This window comes from Sus scrofa, chromosome 10 (assembly GCF_054392235.1).
Source record: "Sus scrofa isolate SSC_HxYL_T2T_F1_AM1 chromosome 10, Sscrofa_HxYL_maternal_Yorkshire_Landrace_v2.0, whole genome shotgun sequence".
Taxonomy (NCBI): Eukaryota; Metazoa; Chordata; class Mammalia; order Artiodactyla; family Suidae; genus Sus; species Sus scrofa.
The window spans coordinates 8,208,444-8,234,676 of record NC_139392.1 but is presented as its reverse complement, the minus strand read 5'-3'; the positions used below and the strand labels follow the sequence as shown (position 1 = coordinate 8,234,676).

The window sequence follows — 26,233 nt, the reverse complement described above, 5'->3', positions numbered from 1 at the left end:
TGTTTAACTTTGGGGAGTTCCTGTTGTGGCGCAGTGGTTAATGAATCTGACTAGGAACCATGAGGTTGCGGGTTCGATCCCTGCCCTTGCTCAGTGGGTGAAGGATCCGGTGCTGCTGTGAGCTGTGGTGTAGGTCGTAGATGCGGCTTGGATCCTGCGTTGCTGTGACTGTTGTGTAGGCCGGCAGCAACAGCTCTGATTTGACCCCTAGCTTGGGAACCTCCATAGGCCGCAGGTGCGGCCCCAGAAACGACCAAAAAAAAAAAAGTTGCCTTTGACCACAGGTGAGTCATATGCATAATAAAGAACCCCGCAGAGGACTTCACGGTGGCTCCTCCCTTTCTCTTCTCCACTTAACCATGCCTCCCATTAGGCTGATATTGCCCATGAATGTTCTGAATATACATACAAGATGTGGAATTATCAAAGCAGCCACTTCTGCAAAAGAATTGATGGGGGAAAAAAATCAAGTATCATCGCCTACTTTAAATCATTCGCCAAGGAGAACCATCCATTTTATCAAATATATTTTTTCCACGATGGCATCCCATCTCTCACAGTTATCTTCTTTCTATTTCCCTACTGGCACCCCAGATTGCCCCTCCTTGGCATCCACAGGAGGAGAATAACGGTTCCTAAAGGCCTTCCTACTGTTTTTCTTTCCCTGCCACTCAACCCCTCACTCTCTTATCCAAATACACCCAGAAGGCCCTTGGACCGTGATCTTTAGGACAATCTTTAATAAATTAGGTTCAAGCTCCCTCACCTGCAAGTTTGCTTCTAATATTCTTTGGGAGTTTGGCATTCCTTCAGTCCTAAATGCTATGAATTTTCAACACATAAGCATCCCCCGAAATGCATTCTCTGAAAATACCCTCTACTCATATATATCAATATCTTATCCATGATGCTTATTCCATTTGAACCTCACATTGTAACCAAGCAGGACCTGAGGGGGCCTTTCTGGGCAGACGTTTCCCCTCTGCTGGAGCCCTGCTCTGAAACACCCAGATAAGAGCATCTGATGCACCTTCCCTGAGTTGTTTTGCAGATGCTAAAACCCCCACCCAATGGAAGGTGTTACCTGCTTGAAGAGCGTGGGCACGCAGCTCCCCGACCACCTGGTGCCTAAGGATGGATACTGGTAACCCCTGACACGGCCCTGTGAGGTCAGCTTCAACCCATCAGAGAGCTGTGCATAGGGTGGTCACAAACTCTGGAACCGCCCCCCCCAATTGCCTTTTAAAATACTTCACAAATCTGGGTTTGGGGAGTTTAGCCTTTTTTTTTTTGAGGTCACAAGCCACCTCTCCTTGCATGGCTTGCGATAAATATTTCTCTCTTGCAAACTCTGATGTTTTGGTGGTTTTTGGCCTCACTGTGCGTCGGGCACAGGAACTTGAGCTAATAATACCATCCTGTGTCTGCGCACCACGTCCTTACCCTTCCTCTGAATTCCAGCTCTTTCTTTTAGAGACTTTTTGATTCCCTCCTCCCCACTGCCCATGGAGCCCAGATGAGGTTAATTCCCCAACTGAGTATCCATTGATCTTTAGGCTTCTTTCGCACATAATTTCGTCATATGTCCTTTCGTCATAGTGCATCACCCTTCCTGCTGGTCTCCACCTTCTTAAGAGGAAAACATCTCTGGAACCAATACTTGAGTGTGGCCTGTCAAGGCCAGTGTGCAGTCCTATGAAAACAGCCTTCTGGAAAAATGGGAGCCTAAGTACCCATCTTCTTGTCTGTCATTCTTCCTCATTCAAAAAGTATTTATAGGAGTTCCCGTCCTGGCTCAGTGGTTAACGAATCTGACGAGGAACCATGAGATCCCAGGTTCGATCCCTGGCCCCGCTCAGTGGGTTGAGGATCCAGCGTTGCCGTGAGCTGTGGTGTAGGTCGAAGATGCGGCTCGGATCCCGCATTGCTGTGGTTCTGGCATAGGCTGGCAGCTGTACCTCCGATTGGACCCCTAGCCCGGGAACCTCCATATGCCGTGGGAGCAGCCCTAAAAAAGGCAAAAAAAGAAAAAAGTATTTATAGAGCATTTTCTCTGTGCCCAGCATGTAGCATTTGGGGCCAAAAAAGGATAATGACATGTTTACCACCCCTGCTCATTTACAATTTTGCTAAAGAGGTGGGTGTAAGAACTAGCCGCCAAATAATTGCATAAAACTATTAACTTGCCATTGTTTTTGTCTTTTGGTCTTTTTCTAGGGCCGCAGCTGTGGCATATGGAGGTTCCCAGGCTAGGGGTCGAATCGGAGCTGTAGCCACCAGCCTACACCACAGCCACAGCATGAGGGATCCAAGCTACGTCTGCAACCTACACACAGCTCACAGCAATGCCAGATCCCTAACCCACTGAGCAAGGCCAGGGATTGAACCCACGTCCTCATGCATGCTAGTCGGGTTTGTTAACCAGTGAGTCAAGACAGGAACTCCAACTTTCAGTTGTGTAAGTGCTAACAAAGAGAAATGAGATTTCTGACTACTAACAATATTACTCTGAATTTTCATGTTATTAGCACAAGTCTGAGTGCCCTGCGCACAGGGAGGCCAAAGAAACTGACATGGCAGCGTTTGGACCAGAGGAAGGTTTAGCGCAGGGCCATGCATGGCGATGGGTGGCTCATATCCCCAAAATACCTGGAACGCCCAGAACCAAAATTGCAAAACATTGTTGAAAGCAAGGTGAGGGAGGGTTGTGGTTGGTTACTGCAAACTTCTTGGTGCAGAGTCCTTTGTTCTTGCAGCTGTCCTCAGAGGTCAGGTCACAAGGTTCCTGAAAACCTCCAACAAGGCACAGGTTTTGTTCAGAGAGGACCTACAGCAGAGGATGTGGGGGAAGGGCCTGCCCGGGGAAGGTCCCAGAGGGTCTGGCTCAGTTACAAATTGATCAATTTTTCCTCTGTTGTTTCCATCAAAATCCCTGCCATATTGCTTCCTGCGCTGCATTCCATTTAAAACAAAGAGGCAGATCCTTTAGCTTTTTGAAACAGCTCTCTACCAACTTGCTTTAATGGAAGCCCGAGACCAAAAAATAAAAAATAAATAATTAAATAAAGGAGTTCCCGTTGTGGCGCAGCAGATTCAAATTCAACTAGGAACCATGAGGTTGTGGGTTCAATCCCTGGCCTCGCTCAGTGGGTTAAGGATCCAGCATCAACTTGCGCTGCGGTGTAGGTTGCAGACGCGGATCTGGTGTTGCTGTGGCTGTGGTGTAGGCTGGTGTACAGCTCTGATTACACCCCTAGCTTGGGAACCTCCATATGCCGCGGGTGCAGCCCTAAAAAGACAAAAATAAATACATAAAAATAATTGAAGCCTGGCTCTGCCCTCCCCGCACCACCCCCCCTTTCCCCAAGACTTACAGTTCTCATGAATGGAGGCTCCTCTCTCGGGTTAGGAGGCGTTTTTCTTTGCTACCCTCACTCCCCAGCCTGGCCCAAGCATGTTTTCTTCCAAAATGTTTCCAATCTCAACCTGAAAAATCTACTTTAGAATTTACATTCTGGGTTTGGAAAGAGCACCAGGGACCCGAGAGAAAGCCTACTTAACTGGACTATGGAGTGGGGAGAGTGTCTTATGTGCTGAGGCTGCAGAGAAAAGCAAAACTCACTACGCAGACCCTGTGGGCTGTGCTGGAAGGTTAACCTGGAACATAGGAAAACCAGGTGTGCAGAGTGCAGCTGAGTCGGAGGAAGCTGAGCTGCCGGGCATCCGCGGATTATAAAAATGTGCCAGGATGAAGGTAGCAATCAAGCCTTTAATCACTTCTTGTGAGAGTGATCTCAGAGAGACAGCAGTGAGTGATGGCTTGGAGTCAGATCTTAATTTTCTGCTCAGGAATTGAACCTGGGCAGCCTGGTTAAAAACCAGGAATCTGGAGTTCCCGTCGTGGCTCCGTGGTTAACAATGCCGACTAGGAACCATGAGGTTGCAGGTTTGATCCCTGGCCTCGCTCAGTGGGTTAAGGATCCGGTGTTGTCGTGAGCTGTGGTGTAGGTCGCAGATTCGGATCTGGCATAGCTGTGGCTCTGGCGTAGGCCAGTGGCCAATTAGACCGCTAGCCTGGGAGCCTCCACATGTTGCAGGATCGGCCCTAGAAATGGCAAAAAGACAGACAGACAGACACACACACACCCAGGAATCCTGGCCGCTAGACTAACTAGAGGCTAGAAGCAGAATTACCCTGATTCTTACTCCTGTTGAAAGCAAGCATGTTTCAAGGAGGCCAAGCCCGAAAACAGGGGTCAAGTGTATTGTGAGAGTCACAGTACCACACGTGGGAGAGCTCGCGGAGAAGGGGTTTATTGGCGTCAGAAGCAAAGCAGGAACAGGCACCCTGAAGAGCGGTGCGGGCGAGAGCGAGCCCCTCAAAGAGCAGCGCGCCGGGGAAGGGATTCGCGTCCCTTCTGCAGGACCGTTCTTCCGGCCCGTGTTGACCTTTAGCCAACCATCTCCTTGTAATTCGCACACCCGACTGGACACAGGACCCTCCGCCACATGCGGGCGCCTCTTTTGACAAAGATGGATTCCAGAGCAAAGGATGCCGGGGCGGGATCAGGACTTACTGTGGCCTGGCGCCCCCTCCCTTTCTGACGCCTAGCAGTCTTACTGCGCATGTGTAATTGGGAGCCCTCCTTGACCACTGGAGCGGTCGTCTTATCCTTCTATTCCAGCAGAGCTCAGCTCCTACAATTAACTTTTTCCTTGAAGTTTCAAAGAAAAATAAGGCCCAGTTTACTTGGCCTAACAAGTCCCAGCTGTTTTCAGTCCAGAGGCCCATCTACCTCCTACCTCAATGGTGAAAGCAAAAGGCTAAACCAGAGAAAGCAGCTGGCCGTTCCCCTTCCTCCCCTGAAATGGAACCAGTACAATGGATTCGCACAGCTGCTGGGGGGGGGTAGTCTTATTACCACGGGGGGTTCTTGGCCTTCCTTTTTATTTATTTATTTATTACTCAATGAATTTATTGCGTTTGTAGTTGTACAATGATCATCACAATCCAATTTTATAGGATTTCCATCCCACACCCCCAGTGCATCCCCCCACCCCCCAAACGGCCTCCCTTGGAGACCCTAAGTTTTTCAAAGTCTGTGAGTCAATATCTGTTCTGCAAAGAAGTTCATTCTGTCCTTTTTTCAGATTCCACATGTCAGTGAAAGCATTTGATGTTGGCGTCTCATTGTCTGGCTGACTTCACTTAGCATGATAATTTCTAGGGCCAACCATGTTGCTAAAAATGCTGGTATTTCATTTGGCCTTCCTTAATCAATAGAAATTGATAAGAGACCAGAGAAGAAATTCAGGCAAGGCTTTACTGTGAGGGTGTTGCAACAGTGAGGAGAAAAACAAGCAAAGGTTTCCTTTGCTCTGCTTGCCAGAGGGGCACCAGCTGATTCCTTATTCCGGGTGGGGGTCGGGGTGGATTTTCAGTCTTTTTGTATTTTGTTGTCTATAATTTGCCCCAACTTTACAGCTTGTATTTTGTTGCTCGAGGAGACCCTTGTCCAGGTGCAAGAACACCAGTCACCACAGCAAAGGGTCCCGGGTCCCAGCCTCAGACTCACTGCTGAGGGACCCCTCCAATGAAAAGCTCTTGCACTTGTATGAACCCTCGGGAGCCACCTCCCTGAAGACAGAGAACTTGGGGACTAGGTACTCTTGCATGGGGGAACCCTGGCATCCTGGATGACAGACACCTCGGAATTCTGGTTCTTGGAGAGGCCCAGGGCACAGCCAGCAGCAAAATCAAATGGGAATTGCCTGCTGCCACCTCTGCAGCTCAGGTATCAGATCATATCGCCAGGGTGGCTCCTTCCAGCAGGACACCCCACCTAGTGAGGCTGGCGTGGCCCCACAGCAGTGGGCAGGCCTCAGCTGACCAAGGCCTGCAGGGTCATACTCTGCATGCTGGTGAGGCCAGGGTTCTGGGACAGGACACTGGTCAGAAGCTAGGTCAGCTGAGTAGGGCACTGGAGAAGAAGCCATCTGCCAATTCCAAGGCCTAAGCCACCCTAACGCTTGCAGGAACTAGATTACCTTGCCAGGGTGGGTTGGGGTCAGGCTGGTTGGAGTATCCCAACCTTAACCACAGGGTCTGAACTACCATATAGGGATTATTCCTCCTGCAGCAAACAGAGGGTCATTACACTGCCTTGCCAGGACGGGGCCTAGAGGGCTGGTCGATATATTCTCCAATAAGAAACTCTCAAGAACTCTGTTGGAAAAGCTGGGGACCCTGTGTAGGTGCAGGCGTTGGGGCCTGGAAAGCCTGGAGGGCTGGGTCCGCAAGTGTTGGGGGTCTGGAGGTGTTGGGGGCCTGGAGGGCTCGGTCTGTCCAGGGCGTGCTGAAGGGATGCCTAATGCGCATGCGCCCTGGGGAGGCGCAGCACAGCTGTGGGGAGCCAGGGTCCTGGAATTGGAGAACCCGGGTCACAGTAGCGGGCACCATGGGTTCAAGGGGAAAGACTAACAGCAGGCCTAAACTAATAGGGAATTTTCCCCTTAAAGGCAAAATGCAAGGTCACTCGACTGTCTTGGTTGACTGGAATATTCTCCAGGGAGTAACACCTGGGAGTCTTGTTTCCTGGGGAAGCCTGGGATCCAATCACAAGCAGGTCCGAATGGGGCCTGGGGGGAATTTGCCACTGCCACCTCAGAGTGGGCCCTCTCATCCTGAAGGCTATGCAAGCTTTTCAAGCGTGGACTTGTATCCAAAGGCTTGGAATTCGGGGTCGGCAAAAGGCCTGCAGAAGTGGTGCGTACTGCGCAGGCGCGCCCAGCGCGGATCAGCCCAGCCAGGGAGCTGGAGAGGTCGAGCCCCAGGTCTTGCAGCCTGAGGAGCTCTGTAATCACAAACCCTGACCTTCTCCACGGGGAATAATCCCCCTGAAGGCAAAATGCAAGTTTAGTCCACTTCATTGCCAGGGCACACTGGTGGGCTGACGAGTCTTTGGGGACTGGAGACGCTGGCTCACAGGAGCAGAATATCCGGGGAACAGGGCTTCTGCCTAATCCCAAACCCTCATCTACACGAAAGCGCATCATCATCCTTGAGGCAGAGCAGGTGGATCCTGTTTTGGCTCCACAGAAAACACCTGGCCAGGTATTCCAGAGACTGCCGGGAGCAAGCACGGGCTGCTGGGAGAAGCCCGGGACCCAATCAGGCTGCAGGTTCAAATGGGAACTGAAGATCGCCAATTTGCCTCGGACGCCTCAGGCTGATGTTCGGGTGGAGGCTTTGCAAGAGTTTCGAGCCAGAACCTTGCTCAGAATTCTGCAGAACTCTGGGGTTCAAGGCCTTGTGAAGGGCTGCGTAGGGCTCACGTACGTGGAGACTTGACACAGTCGTGGGGCGAAGCCAGGTCCCAGGAGCAGGCTTCTGGAGACAAACTGCCTGAGTAAATGGAAGCCCTCACTTATCCAGTGGGGAATCTTCCCTCTCCTGGCAAAACGCACAGGTACTCGACTTCCTTTTCAGGCTTGCCAAGCTTTGCCCCATAAGAGACTTTTTGGAGCCTTGGGTTCCTGGAGAAGCCAGGCGTTGATCTGGCAGCAAGTCCAAGTGGGGATTGTCGGCCTTCGGTTTGCAGCTGCAGCCTCAATGATTTTCAGGGTGCGGGCGTCCTTCACCGTGGAGGCTATGCTGGCGTTTGGCGCCCGGACGCGGCTCCGCTGCCCAAGAACCCACCGCCAACTGGGTAAGTTTTGCGGATGCACGGGAAGGGCAGAGGGGTTGGGGTTAGAAGGTGCAAGAAGCGAGAAAAAGAGTCCAGGAAAGGCTCTTGGGAGACAAGAGGAGAAATGGTTGCTAGTTTGCCTTTTCCACTTCGTAGTGATTTTCAGTAGGTGGGTGGGCTCCTTCCACTCCAGAGGCAATGCTGGGGTTTGGGACGGCACTGGCTTTAGAAGCCCTGGGCCCGGGGTGCCCAAACGCCTGCAGAAGGGGTGTGTACTGCCCATATGCGTGCAGAGCAGTTCTGCCAGCTGGAACGTGGAGCCCAGCAAAGGAACGGAGAAGCGGGGTCTCTGGAGCCAGCTCTGGGGAGTAAGGCGCATGCGTGACCACAAGCTCCAACCTATACAATGGAGCTACTCCTGCTGAAAGCAAACCGCAAGGAAACTCGACTTCTTCGCCAGGGCGGGGCGGGCCTTCACTCCACAGGCCTGAAGGGCTTGGGTGCCTCTGCACAGGCGTTTGCAGCTCAGTTCAGGCTACCCAGGGCCTTGGAACTGAGCAGATGTGGGAGAAACCTAACCTACCCAGTGTTTCCCCGGAAGCATAACGCAAGGTTGTGAGCTGAAAGGGCTGGGACGGGCGTGCTGGGCATGGTCTACCCTGTTCGGAGACACCAGGGAGCCTTTCAGGCAACAAGCCCAAATGGGGACTTAGGGTTGTTAGTTTGCATCTGCTGCCTGAGTATGAGGGGGGGGGTGGGGGTGGAGGAGGGGGCACCTCCACCCTGCGGGCTGTGCAGGTGTGGGCGGGGACTTGGCTCCGCAGGCCTAAATTCGGCCCACATGCGCCGAGGAAGGCCGTCGGGGCGCACACTGTGCATGAGCCTGCTTTGCAGTTGAAGCCAGGGACCAGCAGCCGGAAACGGCAGAGAAGTGCTGGATCCCAGGAGCAATCCCTTGAGAGAGAAGGTTTGTCTAATCTCAAGACCTAATTTACCCGTAGGGACTATTCCCTCGGAAGCGGACCTCCTGCTTGTGTGTTGGGATCCTCCTGGCTGGCCCTGATATTCCCTTAGACACTGGTTGCTGGAGCAGCCTGGGACCTGATCAGGCAGCAAGTCCTGGTCGGGATGACTGTGGGCAATTTGTTGCTTCTGCTTAAGAGTTATTTTCTGGGTGTAAGCTCCCTTACAGAGGAGAACATGTACATTTGGGGGCAGGCCCTTTTCCTGCTGGCCTGGAGGGCCCCTGCAGCCTAAAATCCGCCGAACAGGTGTGCGCTGCGTGTGCGCGCAGTGCAGGGTGGCCAGAGAGCCGGAACAGGTCTTCGGTTTGCAGCTGCTGCTTCTAAGTGACTTTTGTGGTGTGGGTGCATCCTGGGTGCTGTTCTGGTGTTTGGGGCTTGGAGGACCTTGGCTACCCAAGGCCAGCGGAAGGCGTGCAAACTGGGCATGTGCGTGCAGGGTGGTTAGGGAAGCCGGGGAATCTAGAACAGCATAAGGTCTAATTACAGCCCGTTTGCAGCTGCCCCTTTGAAGCCATTTGAAGGCGTTGGCTCCCACCTCCGTTGAGGTAATATAAGAGTTGGGATCCCGTTGCGCAATGCCTCTGGAAAGGTGTGTGCTGCCCGTGCATGTGCCAGGCAGTGCAGGGCAGCCAGAGACCTGGAACTGGGCAAGAGTCAGGAGGGGTCAGGTCACAGGAGCTGCATCCTGGGGGAACAGGGCATCTCCCTAGTTTGAAGCCCTGACCCACACCAGTGGGCATATTGCCCTTGCAGGCAGAGCTTGGGGATGCCGTCCTGCCTTGCCCATTTTCATGGGACATACTCGGCTGATCATTTCCAAGGACAGACATGCGGGTGTCCTGGCTGCTGGAGAGGTGGCCTGAGGCTTGGCGTTAGAGATCTGACTGCTCGGGTGGGCTGAGGAAGCTCCCTGTGAGGGTAAGAGGGCCCAGCCTTGATACCTGTGCAGAGCCAGGCTCATTCAAGTGTGGCTGAGTTTTTCTTTTTTTTTAAACGTGTTCATTTCCTGCAAGATGTGCTGTTTTCCCAGATCCATTTCATCGTGTCGAGGTAGCAAGGACCCAACTCGTACATCTATCATAGACATACACCCCACATGACCCTGACAGCCTCTAGATGCTGCACCGTTGTCAGCTTCCACAGTACTGGGTGTTCTTGGAAATAGTGCCTGTCCTGCTCTGCTGTTTTCAACTGCTCCCAAAAGTCGACACCATCAGGGCCTAGTTTTTCAAGATGAGTTATTGGCAACACAATGAATGTTCTTTGTGTGAATTACAGCAGCTTTTGTTAATTGCCTAAAATCTGCAAACCTGTGGGAAACATTTGCAATAAATTGATTTTTCCAGGCATTGCCTGAGTAGTAAATAAGTCGGTCTGGTGATTAATAAGTGCCTCTTCTTTTGATTGTGTTCCCTTGTAATTAAAAAGCCTAAGGACAATCAGGAGCAATCTACAAACTACATCTGCCCAAGTATCACAGTGAGATCTGCAGTTGGTCTTTTCCTAAAACTTCCCCTGTTTGAGGCTCTTTGAGTTGCAAATGACCGGAACAGAATTTACATAAAGGAAGCAAATCAATTTCAGGGTTTGTGCAACTGGGAATGAATCATGTTTCAGGTTTGGTCGGATCAGAGGTGTGAAGGAAACCTGAATATCACCCCAAAATCTTCCTCTTTGACCTAAAATTATTTTCAGCGGAAGGCGATAAGAAGCAGCAAACCCAGAAACACCCCTCCCTTCTTCTGCCTAAGGGCTGGAAATAAGGTCTTCTTTTACTGGAGACAGTCTGAGCAGTTCAGAGTCCTTCTAGAGGGATCTGCAAACAAACCTTCCTTTGCTGGTTTCTCCCACTTATTCACCCCCTTTAGTTTGCTCCCCTGGGAAGCCTGACACGGCTGTGCTTTGTCATTGGTCTACAATGCATTGTTCTGTGTTGAAGTGGGGTGTAAACTGGAATCGGAGCCACATGTTGAATCGCTCTTTCTCTGGGTTGCTTCTGCGCACTGTGCCTACATAGCTTGCTGTCCGCTCTTGTTCATCTGTCTTTCTGTTAAAGCATTCCAGCCAAACCCTGAAACGGGCTAAAAATGTGCCTCCCCTGCATGTGAAACAGGGTATCGGGAACTTTCTCCCCCTCTAGGTCTTTGGTTCTTGTCTTGGCTGGGAACGTGTCCCATGTTTCCCCTTCAGTTGGCAAAGATCTCGCCCCAGACGGCCCCCCTGCATCATCCCTAGAATGTGGGGGCCTGGAGAAAGATGCTCTGTCTCTTGGATTCCACAACTTTGAGGGCTGATCCCAGAAAGCTGAGCTGTGGATCCCTCCCTAGGATGTGGGGTTCATGTTCCAAACTATGCCAGGGGCCCCCTGAGTATTTCGAGTGTCATGTGAACAGGAGAAATGGACTCTCCTGAGGTGTACATGCTGGCGGGGCCCATGGGACGTGAACGAACCAGCCAGCTTGTCTCCCATAGAGAAACGTGACATCACTGACATGCTTTGAAGGACAATAAAGCAGGGGAAAGGGGTGAAAGGGGCTCCTGTCATGGCTCCGTGGAAACGAATCTGACTGGTATCCACGAGGAAGCAGGTTTGATCCCTGGCCTTGCTCAGTGGGTTAAGGATCCAGCGTTGCCATGAGCTGTGGTGTAGGCTGGTGGCTGTAGCTCTGATTGGACCCCTAGCCTGGAAACTTCCATATGCTGCAGGCGTGGCCCTAAAAAACCAAACAAACCAAAGGCAAAAATAAATACTACAAAGAGTCCTGTAAGTCCTGTGTAAGAAGGACTGTTTCCTCTTCTGGGAGGTGCTGTGCCTTACCCACGACACGTGGCTTTTCTGGATTGGGGTGTGTATTATTGCCAGGGTCCCTTTCAGCTCTAAATTCAGTGAATCGGAATTCATTCTCTAAGTACTTCATCCTCTTATTTTAACATTCAATTATGTTGGAATGAATGATGCAAGCAGGACCAAACTCTAGAATCATCATTTACATTTTCCAATTTATAGAAGGATATTACAAATAAACCTTACATAGAAAAGACAAAAGTTCTTTAACGACTCATGTACCCATATTTGTAAGTCTTAATAAAATAAATTTTAAAATGCCTCATGACATAGGGTCATTATTTTCCAGCTTCCTGGAAATGTGTGATTAGATTAACATCTTTTTGATCAGTAAACAGCCTCCACGTATAGTTGGCATAACCTCGGCAGCCAGTAGAACAAATGTTTAAAGGAAAACAATTTTAAGGTTCACATTTTATGCCTACTCATACTAGTGCTATTTAACATGACTAAAAGAACTCCCTAGAGAGATGTTTATTGTAAGTTCTTCCTTTTTAAAAAATTTAATGGTCACACCCACAGCTGCAGCAAGACTGGCTCCTTTACAGTATTGTCAATTTCTGCTCTACAGCATAATGACCGAGTCATACATGCATCTCCACTGCTTTTCTCATACTCTCTCCCATCGTGGTCTATGCCCAGAGATTGTGCATAGTTCCCTGTGCTGTACAGCAGGACCTCATTTCTTATCCATTCTGAATGGAATCGTTTGCATCTATGAACCCCAAATTCCCCATCTATCTCACTCCCTCCCAGTGCCTCTCCCTTGGCAACCACAAGTGTGTTTTCCATGTCCCCGAGTCTGTTTTTGTTTCATAGATTGGTTCATTTGTGCCATGTTTTAGATTCCACATGTAAGTGATAGCATATGGTATTTGTCTTTTTCTTTCTAATTTACATAGCATGAGAATCTCTAGTTGCATCCATGTTACTGCAAATAGTATTATGTTGTTCCTTTTTATGGCTGAGTAGTATTCCCCTGTGTGTGTGTGTATAATAAATACACACACCACATCTTCTTAATCCATTCATGTGTTGATGGACATGTAGGGTGTTTATATGTCTTGGCTGTTGTGAATAGTGCTGCAGTGAACACAGGGGTGCATGTAGCTTTTGGAATGAAGGTTTTGTAGGGGTGTATGCCCAGGAGTGGGATTGCCGGATCATATGGTAGTTCTATATTTAGTTTTCTGAGGAACCTCCATACTGTTTTCCATAGTGGTTGTACCAATTTATATTCCCACCAACAGTAAAGGAGGGTTCCCTTTTTTCCACATCCTGTCCAGCATTTGTTATTTGTAGACTTGTGAATGATAAGGCTGAAGCCTCTAACACACTGTGCAGGCCAGCACTCCTTCACAGCAACTCAAGCTGCTGCAGTCAGGTTCTTAACCCACTGTGCCACAGCAGGAACTCCCTCAATTAAAAATTTTTATTGACATATGGTTCATTTACAATGTTTCAGTTGTAGAGCAAAGTGATTTATACATATATAAATTCTTTTCAGAGTCTTTTACGTCACAGGTTATTACAAGATACTGACTACAGTTCCTTGTGCTATAGAGTAAGACCTTGTTTATTTTATATATAGTAGTCTATATCTGTTAATCCCAAATTCCCAATTTATCCCTGCCCCCCTTTTCCCTTTGGTGAGCATAAATTCGTTTTCTAGGGGTGTTAGCCTGTTTCTATTTTGTTTATAAGTTCATTTGTATTTTTTTTAGATTCCACATCTAGGTTGGTATCATAATTGTTTTTCTCTGACCTAGTATGATAATCTGTCCATCTATGTTCCTGCAAATGGAAATACTTCATTCTTTTTAGTGGCTGCATAATAGTCCACTGCATATATATATGTACCACATTTTTATCCACTCCTCTGTCAATGGACATTTAGGTTGCACCCATGTCTTGGCAATTGTGAATAGTGCTGCAATGAACATGGGGGTGCATGAGAAACTCTTTTTATTATTGATCAATCATGCCTCCAAAATAACCACAATAAACTCGAAATAATTGATGTGTTGAGTAATAACAAAAATAGTAATAAACAGGAGTTCCTGTCATGGCTCAGTGGTTAACAAACTGGACTGCATCCATGAGGACGTGGGTTCAATCCCTGGTCTCACTCAGTAGGTTAAGGATCCAGTGTTGCCATGAGCTGTGGTATACACAGCTCAGATCTGGCGTCGCTGTGGCAGTGTTGTAGGCCAGCTACTGCAGCTCCAATTCAGCCCCTAGCCTGAGAACCTCCATATGCCATGGGTGTGGCCCTAGAAGCTCCAGAACACCTGGATTCAAAACCCTGTTCTATCATCAGGTGTGTGAACTAGGGCAGGTTCCTCTTCATGTTTCAATTCCATCAGCTAAAAAGCAGGTTCGTCATAGGAGCATTTCATAGGGTTGCTGAGAAGATTAAATAAATGTGTAGAGTGCCTAGAAAAACACCGGATCCACAGTAACTGCTTGATGAGTGTTATTTATTACTATTTTTTTGGGTTTTTTTCTTTTAGGGCCACACCCACGGCATATGGAGGTTCCCAGGCTAGGGGTCAAATCGGAGCTGTAGCCACCAGCCTGCGCCACAGCCCCAGCAACGCCAGATCCGAGCCCTGTCTGCGACCTACACCACAGCTCACGCAATGTGGGATCCTTAAGCCACTGATCGAGGCAAGGGATTGAATCTGCGTCCTCACAGATAACTAGTCAAGTTCATTACCGCTGAGCCAGGATGGGAACGCTGGTGTTCTGGGTCCTAATTCAAGTTTTTACCCATACATGTTTCAGATGTGTTTTAAATCCAATGGTATTTGTTTTGTTTGGGGTGGCAGGTGATATTCAGAGACAGGGACTGTCTGTGCCGTGGGTTTTCTGTGCCATAAGCTGCCAAAACATAGGCTCACTGTTGGGATTATACTGAGGTCACGAGCCAGTAGCATAGAGGATCTCTCTCAATAAGGCACTAAAGAAATCACACACTTCAAACCAATAATAAATTAGTTACTCAGCTGTTCCAGGTGAGGGGAAGATGGAAGGAACAAAGTCCAATTTTTTGGTTGAGATGTGCTTCTGGCGAGCCGATGTCCAGACGCCAATGCAGAAATGAAAGTCCCTGCTAGGGCACATTGTGAGGGCAGGAAGATACCAGGGCTGGCAAGATAATCTCCTGGGGCCAGTGCATGACTTTTGCCCCTAACTGGCTAAGGGTTGCCTTGTCCAGGCAGGAGTTAAAGCCCCAAGGTCCTCAGAACTCTTCACATGAGCAAATCCAGGAGCATCCAACCTCTGGGCATTTGAAGCTTAAATGTCCCCCAGCCACAGCTGCACCTGCACCTGTTCTTGTCTGTAGGTGCCCATCGGTGCTGCTCAGGAGCTGAGCTGCTTAGGACTTGACCAGAGGTGTCAGCAGTGACTCCGGATGCCACTTTCTCCATGTCAACAGTGACACTCCGGACACAACCACTTCATTCTTAGATCAAAAGCCAAAAACAAAACCCCAAACAAGTGGATCTGAAGTCATGGAACTAGTTTAGGAGGCATTGGGCCATAGGTGACGCTTGAATACGGTCATTTGCTGTTCTCCTCTTTTTCTCTCTACTCTCTTTCCTACTATCCATTTCCCTCCTATAACCCCAGGGCTCTTGGGCTCTGTTCTGTGGCCCTCAAAATATGTGAACCCCCAAAGAGGCTAATTAGTACGAGTTGGTTATAATGGAGTAGCTTTTTTTTTTTTTTTTTTTTTTTTTTTTTTTGTCTTTTTGTCTTTTCTAGGGCTGCACCCGTGACACATGGAGGTTCCCAGGCTAGGGGTCTAATCAGACCTGTAGCTGCCAGCCTACACCATAGCCACAGGAATGCCAGATCCTGAACCCACTGAGTGAGGCCAGGGATTGAACCCGAAACCTCATGGTTCCTAGTTGGATTCGTTAACCACTGAGCCACGATGGGCACTCCCGGAGTAGCATTTTAAGTCCTTGGTGTGTCCCTTTCAGGAGAACTTACAGTTTATACTGTTTATCTTATGCAGGAACAAAAAGACTTTTTTTTAAGATTTTATTTATTATTTATTTTTTTAATCCTGCTAAGGGTAGAACTAAGTGAAGCCAGTGGGTAGGAGACATACTGGGAGGGTCAGCTTCCCTCGCACTGTGGTTTCAGAGCTTGAAAGTCTGCCTTCTCCTCTCCTGGGTAAATTGGTTCCCAGTATTTGACGCTGTAGGAAAGGGTATGTAAGCTCATTAAACTAAATAAGCAAAACTATGGATGGGCACGCTGTAGGAAAGGGTATGTAAGCTCATTAAACTAAATAAGCAAAACTATGGATGGGCGAAGGATGGCACCTTTCATTTGAAATCATTCCTCGGGGTGATGTTTAGACTGTAATACACAGGGAAAGGCTGATAGTTCAACCACCTGTTATTGTGATCAGCCCTAAAATGCTGCTCACAAAACAGGGGCTAAACGCCTTGCCTCCCAGGTAAGGGTTTCTGGTGAAATAGATGACTGTCAGTCTGCTGGGATGTTTCTTTTCCCCGAGGAGCTGTGTAGGTGCCCCCGGTTGGCCCGCCCCTGTCCCACCTGGAGGGCAGGAGAACGATGGAGTCTTAGACGTCACAGCTACTGTACTTTTAGGACTCAGTTTGAGTCACTTGGGGCATTCAGTGACACTAAAGTCACATCTCAGTCTGATAATTATTTTGCCGGCAGGTGTAGATGGCTCTTCCAGCTGCCTTGCTTTTGTCATTGACATAAAGCGGAGGATGTTGAAGGGTCATGTTCTCTTCTTGCTCTTCATGGTCTTTTTAACTCTGGGAGGTGCCTTCAAATTTCTTGATAGATATATTTTTTTAATTTTAGCATTGATGAGGGTTCATTTTAATTCCTGTTCATTAATCGTCCTTGGCACCATGCTTTGAACCCTTTTTTTTATCACATTAATGAAAAAGTTTGTAATGCTAGGGCCATTTTCTGCCATCCTTGCTGGGTTAGTGATAATTCCCATGTTAAAAATAATCACGTTTACTTGTCTTCCGAGAATACTGATATCTTTCCAGTTCACTTGGGTTTTAAGCACTCCCTCAAGAGAAAGTATGGGAGTTCCTGTCGTGGCTCAGTGGCAATAAACTGGACTAGTATCCATGAGGATGCAGGTTCGATCCCTGGCCTTCCTCAGTGGGTTAGGGATCCGGTGTTGCTGTGAGCTGTGGTGTAGGTCACAGGTGACGCAGCTCAGATCCTGAGTGGGAGTGGCTGTGGTGTAGACCTGCAGCTCTGATTAGATCCCTAGCCCAGGAAACTCCATATGCTGCAAGTGCAGCCCTAAGAAGAAAAGAAAAAAAATTTTCCTTTTTTTTTTTCCCTCTTTTTTGATGTGTTCACGGGTATACAATACAGGTCTGAATTTCTAGTTCATCTTGCAAGACGTATGAGATGCTCGTTGGGTTCCTCCCTGTTGGTGGCATTTAGGCTGGAGTTTTTCTCCCTAACTCTGCTTTACTTGTCAGACAACAGACTTGCCAATTCCTGTCTCTGTTTTACTCAATTCAGGAGCAGCAGCACTTAGGCAGGATGACCAACCTGGAAGCCAACAGCACTTTTTTTTTTTTTTTTTTTTTTGGTGGATACTGTATTATTTTAATTATTATTTTTTCCTGCTGCAACTGCATCATATGGAAGTCCCCTGGCCGGGGATAGAATCTGAGCTGGCACTGCAACTTATGCCACAGCTGCAGCAATGCTGAATCCTTAGTCCTGCTGCATGGGGCCAGAGTCTAACCAGTGGCTCCACAGAGACAAGCCAACTCATGAACACAACAGCACTTTTATCGACTAAACAGAAGCAGCCTCTGACTGCAAGTCTAGGGCAGAGAAAGAGAGGAAACAAAAGCTGCTCTAAACACATGCTCTGGCTGTGAAGGCTGAACTTGAGGTGATCTTCCTAACTTTGGGGCTTCTGCCCGCAAAAATGTGAAATGGTTAAAAATAATACATTTTACTGGAAGGCGGATGATGCAGGCATGGATTGACGTTAACACAACTCTCTCAGCTGCTCATTTTGGATGGTGATTTCAGACGCTTCCTGAAATTGTATTACATTCCATTTCAGTCCAATCTTTTTTTCCTTTGATGGACAATTCAGTTTTGTGTAACATGCCAGTGAGTCAGAAGCCTTAGTATGAGAAGGATGCTGCCAAGATCCTGACAATGACGACCTATGTGCCAGGAGGGTCATGGTGGGAATTAAAATAGACGAAAGCTGTAAAACATTTAGAATAGCATTTGGCTTAATTTGAGGCACTCACTGCTTGTTAGCTATTAACAGTCTTAGTAATACTATGGGGACTCTTCTGGGCTCATTTGACCCCGTGGCACTGCCTTGCAATTAGAGGGACAAAGACCAACACAAACAGAAAGTAAGAACCTGAGACAAATGATGATTTTAATGTGGACTCACGTTGCTCCCTGGAAATTGAAGAAAAAAAATCAATGTTTAAATCATTCTGAATCCAGTTATTACCAAACAATTCATTTTGGTAATGATCAGGGAATCCGATATGCCTTCTACATATATTCATGAACCCATTTTTTTTTACAGTTGAGAAAAACCAAAGCTCAGAGAGGCTTTTTAAATTTCCCAAGTCACACAGCTGAGAGTGGTCCAAGGGGGTTCGACCTTACCCCATGGGTTTACGGAAAGCTTTGAAATAAACTCTTACGGTATTTTGAGCGCCAAGTTGTCGGTTGCTTTCCCTCTAGCTACTTGTGGGTGTGAGCTTAACTATTGATGATTTCTGTTGTGTGCTGTTTCCCAGGCATCCAGATGGCCTCTTCCTGGGGAAGAGTTTGCCCCCAGGGCAGGTGGAATAATGGTTCCGCACAGGTGTCCGCCTCTAACCCCTGGACCCTGTGAGCATGTTACCTCACAGGGCAAAAGAGAGTTGGTAGATGGGGTTGAAAGAGGGAGGCAGGAGAGATGGAAGACATGCAGGCAGAGCCAGGTCAGAGTGATGGGCTTGGCATCTCTGAAGACGAGGAATAACCCCCGAGTCAAAATAGGCAGGTTATAGAATCGGGCTGCTGCTCGCTGCTTACAAACGCGGTACCCACAAATGGTGGAAGGGAACGCTGCCTTGAATCAGCGTGCTGGCCATCTGGGGAGATGGTGGGCTCCGTGTCCCCCATAAACCACCTCCGAAGATTCTGTTCGGCCTTGACGGCATTTGTGGATTGATGGATTGCTTGATTGCCACGCCCGAGGCATACGGAGGCTCCCAGGCGAGGGGTCAGATGGGAGCTGCAGCTGCTGGCCTGTGCCACAGCCACGTGGGATCTGAGCTGCATCTGTGACCAACACCACAGCTCACCACAGCACCGGATCCCCAAGCCACTGAGCGAGGCCAGGGATTGAACCCGCATCTTTGTGGATGCTGGTCAGGTTCGTTTCTGCTGTGCCACATGGGGAACTCAGGCCATGAAGGCTTTTAAAGGGAAGGAGGGAAGTAATTGCAGCTCATCGTAGAGCTGGATGTTCAGCGTTGTCGCTGCACCCCACCCCCCTTCCTTGCAGCTTATGGAATCCTCCCTCCTCCTGATCTTCCTCTAGAAGTTACCTTGTTCAGAGTTGGGTCGGGGATTATTCATTACTTAGTCTTTGTTTCCACTTCTTTGATCTTCGGAGAGAAGCAGCAGGTGAGGCCTGGCACTGTGTGATCAAAAGGTTGGAAAGGTGTGTTTGGACCAGAGTGGGCGGAGCATGGGGTTGAAAAGTTAGTTACAGTAGAGTCTCTGCTGAAGGGACAGGAAAAGGCTTCCTGCTGAGGGGTGGGTGGTCTCCTCCGAAGAGCCGCTGGCCTGCAGACCACCTCTAGGAGCTGCAAAAGGCCAGGAAACCCATCCTCTCCTAGGCTTCCAAGAAGAAACCCTTCTCTACCATTGCCAGGACCTGGCTTCTGCTCACGGTGCCGAGAGGATAAACGTGGAGACGGTTTTGGGCGAAGAAGAACAAAGAGCTTTCTATAGCAAAGGAGGGTCACAGCAGGCTAATGCCTCAAAGACTGCCCCCTTTGGGAGAGATTGGGAGGTGGTTTTATAATTTGGGAGTGAAAAATAGGGCCACAGGTAAGGATCAGGGCAGAGGCAAGCTTGCGTTGTTTTCAAAGCTGGTGTTTGGTGGCCTGGGGGTCTTCTTTCTGAATAAAGGCAGCTTCATTAACATCTTGCATTTGTTGAGGGGGTGGTTAGTTCTGCAGAAGAGCTCAGAGATACTGTTACCTATATTCCTTGAGGAGGAGCCAGGGCTCTGCCCCAAAGCTGTGCTCTTGTTTCTTGACTGACTGCTGCTCTCTGGTCTCTGAATCCCATCCCCTCTCTTCCCTGACTGGCACCTGTTTGAACCTGTTCTTTGGAACTCAGGGAAGGTCCTGGAAGCTGAAGTTTATTCCCTGAACAGCAAGACATGGGGGCACCAGAAAGGCTTGAGTGCCCAGGAGCCCACAGGGCCCTGCTTGGTTTCACTACCAACACCTGGGTTTTAGGTCTCTAAGCCCCATTTCGGTCTTAGGACCGGGAGATGAAATTGAAGCTAGTTTAAGCCCTTGAGTTTGTGGTAATTTGTTACAGCAGCATTATGAACCTATTCACTCTCTCTGCCGAGTTTACAAAGTGTCCCGCCTTTTATTTTAATGCACCTATGCATTGAGGGCAGTGGGGGCTCTTTATTATTTAGATGAGGGTTCCGATCAAGTTGTTGGCCGTGACGCACGTGTCTCAACCCATTTTTGTTGATTTGGTAAGGAGCTTTGGGGTGGGTTGAGTGTGTGCGTCTCAGAGAAGGAAGAAAGGGCAATGGCAGCATCAGCCCCCAGAGATGCTGAAGGGAGGAAGTGGCTTGGAGGTTCTCAGGGAGTTCTGATGAGCCCTACAAGGGCCTTTGCTTACCCAGTTGAAAGTCATTGACCTCATAGGGCCAGTGACAATTGAGCACTTTGCTGCTAATGGCAGTTGTAGAGCTTTTCTTGGATTGGCTCGTCTGGCTTGGCAACAGCGCTGTGAGGAGGATACGATCGATCCTATCTCCATTTTTCAAATAAGGTCGTTGCTACATGAGGATGTAGATTTTACGTAGACACTCTTCTTACAGTCGGATTCTTAACACTACCTGGTTGCCAAATTGTGAAATACATGGATGTTGATGGCCACAGAAGTATTTTATGTTCATTTGTTAAGCCTTGAAGCTTTTTTTTCCCCTGCCACTTTGTATCTCTCTAGCTACTGGGTTACTTGGTTGCCATTTAGAACAGAACTGTTAAAAGGTAGGCTAAAAACACCTGTCTGAAGCCTCTCCTCCATCAAGGCATTCAGTAAGAAGCTGCCTTTGCATAAAATGTCCACTGGGGGGCAGATTTTCATAAAAAGTACACAGCATTAGATCTTAAGAGTTTCCAAAAATTTATAAAGGCCAAATGAATCATTTTTTTGAGATTGTTAGTTAATGTTTGGGCTTACTAAAAAAGGAGGGATGCCCTTGTACTATATTTAATACCCTTTCAAAATAGAATGAGAGCCTTAGCAGCTTAACTTATTTTAGTTATAATATATATCCTTTAAACCAGAACTTTGAAAACACATTTTACACATTCGTTATACTCAGCCCTTGAGCAAACTTGTAAAACAGTTTTTTTTTCCATTTTTTTACAATGAAGCTATAGTAATAAAAAGCCTATGTATGCTCTTGCTATAACTTTATACTAGGAAACATGCTAATGTTTTAGGTAGACAGGCTGATTTTTTAGAAGAGGCTAGCAAAAGATTATACACTGTAAACTTAGTTACATTTACTTGCATGGATTTCTTTCCTACTTGCTTCAAGTTTGCACATGAACGACAAATTTCCTCCCACTAAGCATTTTCGGGATTACACTGTGAGGTGAGATAAAGTTATTAGCTTGTTTAGTGCCGTAATTCAGGGGAAAAATTTACTTTGAAAACTCCTCAGTGTACCTTTAAATACTATTTATATAAAAATGTTTGGTGCCTTCATCAGAACCCACCTGCCTGCCGCCCCACCCACACTGTTGATAGGACGGGGGCCAGCAGGGGGCGCTGTAACAGACCCAAGGCGTCCCTATGGCGTTTCCACAATCACCTGTGTCCAGCAGTTAACCAGCAGCTCTTCTCTCCTTCTGCTGCCGCTTTAATGAGTCACTTTTCCTTTGGGCTGTGTTTTGGGTTGCCAGCACACGAGTGGAGGTGTTTCTAAGGCACCATAGACTCTTGTGTCTTTGGCAGATACCATGAGCTCCAGTTCACTGGCTTTTAACATGTAAATGTGCCAATTTGTGAGTTTTAAAAACTGTATTTTTAAATCATCAGCTCAGTAGTTTGCTCTAATCATGAAAAAGAAAAGATTCTGTCACTGCGCCCCAATTTAAATGTCAGCGACTTCACATTTAATGATTCATTTTATCTAGTGGACTGAATTTATGAACTTCATTTTTGAGGTATGCATATTCAAACACAGCTGAGCTTTGATCCTATCACAGCACATGTGATGAGCAAAACGAGCAGGATGAAGCCTATCAGAGTATTTTCTACTCAATTAGCTATGCCACACATCTCAAAGGTGACTTCCCCAGTGGCAACTTATTCCTACCAGATTTTTGACAGTCCTCCAATCTGAAACTTACTAAAGTGATACATCAGCATTTTATGTTCTTTTACACCTGTATTCAATTTAAGCAGTATTTCTAAGTTGAGATGTCATTATTTCCTTAGCAGAAAAAAAAAAAATGATAGGAAATATTAGTCACTGATGCTTGTTAATGGAACCAAAGCTCTGATCAATCAGTTAGGGCGCTATTGAGTATATACACTGTAGTAGATACTCAAATAATAGGCCCTGCTGATGGATTGATAATACGCGATTCTCTCCACTAGCCTCAGGCATTTGTGTTTAAAAAAAAAAAAAAAAATCATTGCAAGGCAAAATGTGAGCAAACATCAGTAACTGACTCTTTTGTTTTTAGCAGCTATGCGATTTAGTTGTTTGGAATTCTGGAAAATAAAGGTTAGGATTAACTTTGTCCATTCTCTTCCAAGTTTCGATTAAACAATGAGGTCCTACTGTATAGAACTTGGTCAGATATTCATTATCCTGTGATAAGCCAGAATGGAATATGAAAAGGAATCTATGTGTATAACGGAGTTACTTTGCTTTACAGTAGCAATTCACACAACATTGCAAATCAACTCTATTTCAGCAAAATAAATTTAAGAAAATCCAAAAAATAAAAAACCCATGACTATAAGAAAGCATTTAGTAGAGTGCTTATGCATTAGAGAGTTGAATTTGTTGCTGTGCAGAGTCTAAGAATTGTGGGTTATTTTTTTAAAGGTCCACACCTGAAGCATATGGAAGTTGCTAGGCTAGGGGTCAGATCGGAGCTGCAGCTGCCAGCCTACGCCACAGCCAATGCTAGATCCGAGCCGCGTGTGCAACCTACACCACAGCTTATGGTAACGCCAGGTCCTTAACCCACTCAGCAAGGCCAGGGATTGAACCTGCATCCTCACGGATCCTAGTCAGGTTCATTTCCGCTGAGCCACCATGGGAACTCCTGTTTTGGTGTTTTTAAAAATGACCTATTGACACCCATCAGATAAGTGAACAGTTTTTGGCAAAATAAGACATACACAAACTGAACACTTTGGCTAATGAAAGAGGACAGTGTATAAGTGTCAAAATGCACAATGTCCCAGCACTCACGGTGACAAGCATCAAGACAATGTCCAGGAGTTCCCGTCGTGGCGCAGTGGTTAACGAATCCGACTAGGAACCATGAGGTTGTGGGTTCGATCCCTGCCCTTGCTCGGTGGGTTAAGGATCCGGCGTTGCCGTGAGCTGTGGTGTAGGTCGCAGACGCGGCTCGGATCCCGCGTTGCTGTGGCTCTGGCGTAGGCCGGTGGCTACAGCTCCGATTCGACCCCTAGCCTGGGAACCTCCATATGCCGAGGGAGTGGCCCAAGAAATAGCAACAACAACAACAACAACAAAAAAGACAAAAGACAAAAAAAACAAAAAACAAAAAAGACAATGTCCAGAGGGTGGGGGCACTCTGTTCTACAGAATAGCTACCTCTAATTTTCTTTACATAAAACACTTCTAATGTGTCGTCATTAAAAAAAAAAAAAATTCTAAATGAGCTCTAGATGCAATTTTACTGCCCCAGTCTTTTCTACTTAAAATTTCACAGTACAGAATCATGAACGTGTTTCATTTTTTTATAGCTCCATGGAGAAGTTTCTACATCCCATAATAGAGGAAAAATGCATTTCAGATACGTCTTCGTCAAACTCACTAATATTTAGACTTTGTTTGACCCTGTAGACTGGTTATAGCCATAATGAAAGTCTGCACCAAAAGCCATGTTTTATTTGGTCAAAATTTTTTTTCCCATTCTATCCGCACCCCAGTTCTATGGAGTGTTTTGAGCTTTTCGAACCTCCATTGCATCCTTTGTATAGGCTGCAAGGCTGGGGGGACCCGGCAGGAGGCAGAGGTGGGTTGTGCCCTCCATCTCCTCGGGCACTGCTTGAATTCACCCTCCAGATGTGGCGGTTCCATGAACGCAGAAATGGCCCTCAGAGGCAGGATAGGTTTCTTCCCTCAGGATGGTTCAGTTCTGTTTTTTCTTTTTATGGCCCCAGCTGCAGCACATGGAAGTTTCCGGCCTCGGGGTCCCATCCGAGCTGCAGCTGGGGCCTACGCCATGCAGCCATGGCCACACTGGATCTGAGCTGCATCTGCGACCTCTACATGGCTCATGGCAACACCGGATCCTTAACTCATTGAGCGAGGCCAGGGATCGAACCTTCGACCCCGTGGACTCTGTGTTGGGGTCTTAACGCCCTTGAGCCGCAATGGGAAGGCCTCTTCTCCCACGATTTCATGGAGCGGCCAGGGATGTTCTGTGGCTCCAGGAGGGAAAGCAAAAGGCAAAACCCTCCCTGTTGCCCGCTGGCCCCACTCTGATGTCCCAGTGCCGAATCAAAAGCCTCAACTCAGAGGCCCACAGCCTTACGTAATAAGGAGAATTAAAGAAAACTGTCTGCATGTTATTTCGAGTTGTGCTTAGAATCGCCGTGAATTATTACTTGTGATCCAAACCCATACCGTTTTTATCTTCAAATGTATGTGCAGAAGGCCACGTAACACTGGAAGGCAACTTACTTGCCTTTTCACAAGATGTCAGTTGAGGTCCAGTCCTGCGGAGGCAGAATCAGCTACTCGAAGCACCAACTCCTGGCTCACGCGTTTTGTTGCTGCAGTCTTTGCTGATCTCATTCTCCTCATTTATGCGTCTGGCTCTCCAGATACGACGAAGGGAGCATGTCTTTGGATGTTTTATCGGAAAAAGCAGAGATGTTGGAGAAAGGCCGATGGAGGTTAAATCTTCCTCTGTTGCCTCTTGAGCCGTGTGATCTTGGGCAGGTTGCTTGAGCTCTTTTACCTTTTTCCTAATCTATAAAATGGGATCAATAAGCCTACCTTATGAAATGGCTGTGAGAATTGAGAGTAGATACTTGTCTCTATGCAACACATACTCAAGAAGGTGGATTTTTTTCTCATTCTGCCTCTTTTTACAGTTAACCCCCTCATTAAAAACAGTGACACGGGAGTTCTCATTGTGGCTCAGCAGGTTAAGGGCCCAACATTGTCTCTGAGGATGAGGGTTCGATCCCTGGCCGCACTCAGTGGGTTAAGGATCTGGTGTTGGGGCAAGCTGCGGTGCCGGTTGTAGGTGTGGCTCAGATCTGGTGTTGCTGTGAGTGTGGTGCAGGCCTGCAGTTGCAGCTCTGTTTTGACCCCTCGCCTGGAAACTTGCGTATGCCATAGGTATGGCTATAAAAAGAAGAAAATCGAAAAATAGTGATACATGTAGAATTACATATTAAGCGGAGAATCTTAGAATTGAAGTCAACCTTTAATATTTTCTAATCAACTTCCATCTCATTCTTCCCTATTGTATTATTGAAAACCCATGGGGCAGCCGAATTTGCACAATCAGACATCAGGGGGCCCTGGACAGCATCTTGTCAATGATATTTTCAGTTGGAAGCTCAAAAAGAAATACATCACATTGCGAAAAGGTCATTGGTCAGGCAGTTTGGTTTATTTCATAGCTAAGGACCCAGGGAGTTCCTGTTGTGGCTTAGTGGTAAGGAACCCGACTAGTGACCCTGGGGATTCAGGTTGGACCCCTGGTCTCGCTCAGTGGGTTAAGGACCCAGCATTGCCATGAGCTGTGGTGTAGGTCACAGGTGGGGCTCGGATCCCTCCTTGCTGTGGCTGTGACTGTGGCATAAGCTGGCGGCTGTAGCTCTGATTCGAGCTCTAGCCTGGGAACTTCCATGTGCCGTGGGTGCAGCCCTAAAAAGACCGAAAAGAGAAAAAAGCGAAGGACCCAGACTTGGCGCATCTCTGCTTTGACATCCCCGGCCTGTGCATTGTACTCGGACAGGCTCCTGAACTAAAGGTGCTGCTTCTGTGCTCAGCGTCGCAGGCAGACATGACTGCAGCTGGAACGGAAAGAAGACCTTTTTGCAATGTCCGTTAATTTATTCAGCACAGCACTGCAAAGCAACTGTACTTCAATACAAATTTAAAAAGGAATGGG

The 26,233-nt window shown here is 47.6% G+C and overlaps 1 long non-coding RNA gene across 4 annotated transcripts in view; it reads left to right on the top strand.

Annotated features, from left to right (window-relative positions):
* The first annotated feature begins 7,212 nt into the window (after window positions 1–7,212).
* LOC146398779 (uncharacterized) overlaps window positions 7,213–26,233 on the top strand; it is a 149,624-nt gene continuing 130,603 nt past the window's right edge. For all 4 annotated transcript variants that reach the window (XR_014817279.1, XR_014817282.1, XR_014817280.1 and 1 more), the window contains exons 1-2: window positions 7,213–7,469; window positions 7,624–7,709. This is a non-coding gene — a long non-coding RNA (uncharacterized LOC146398779). The remainder of the gene's footprint in view (window positions 7,470–7,623; window positions 7,710–26,233) is intronic.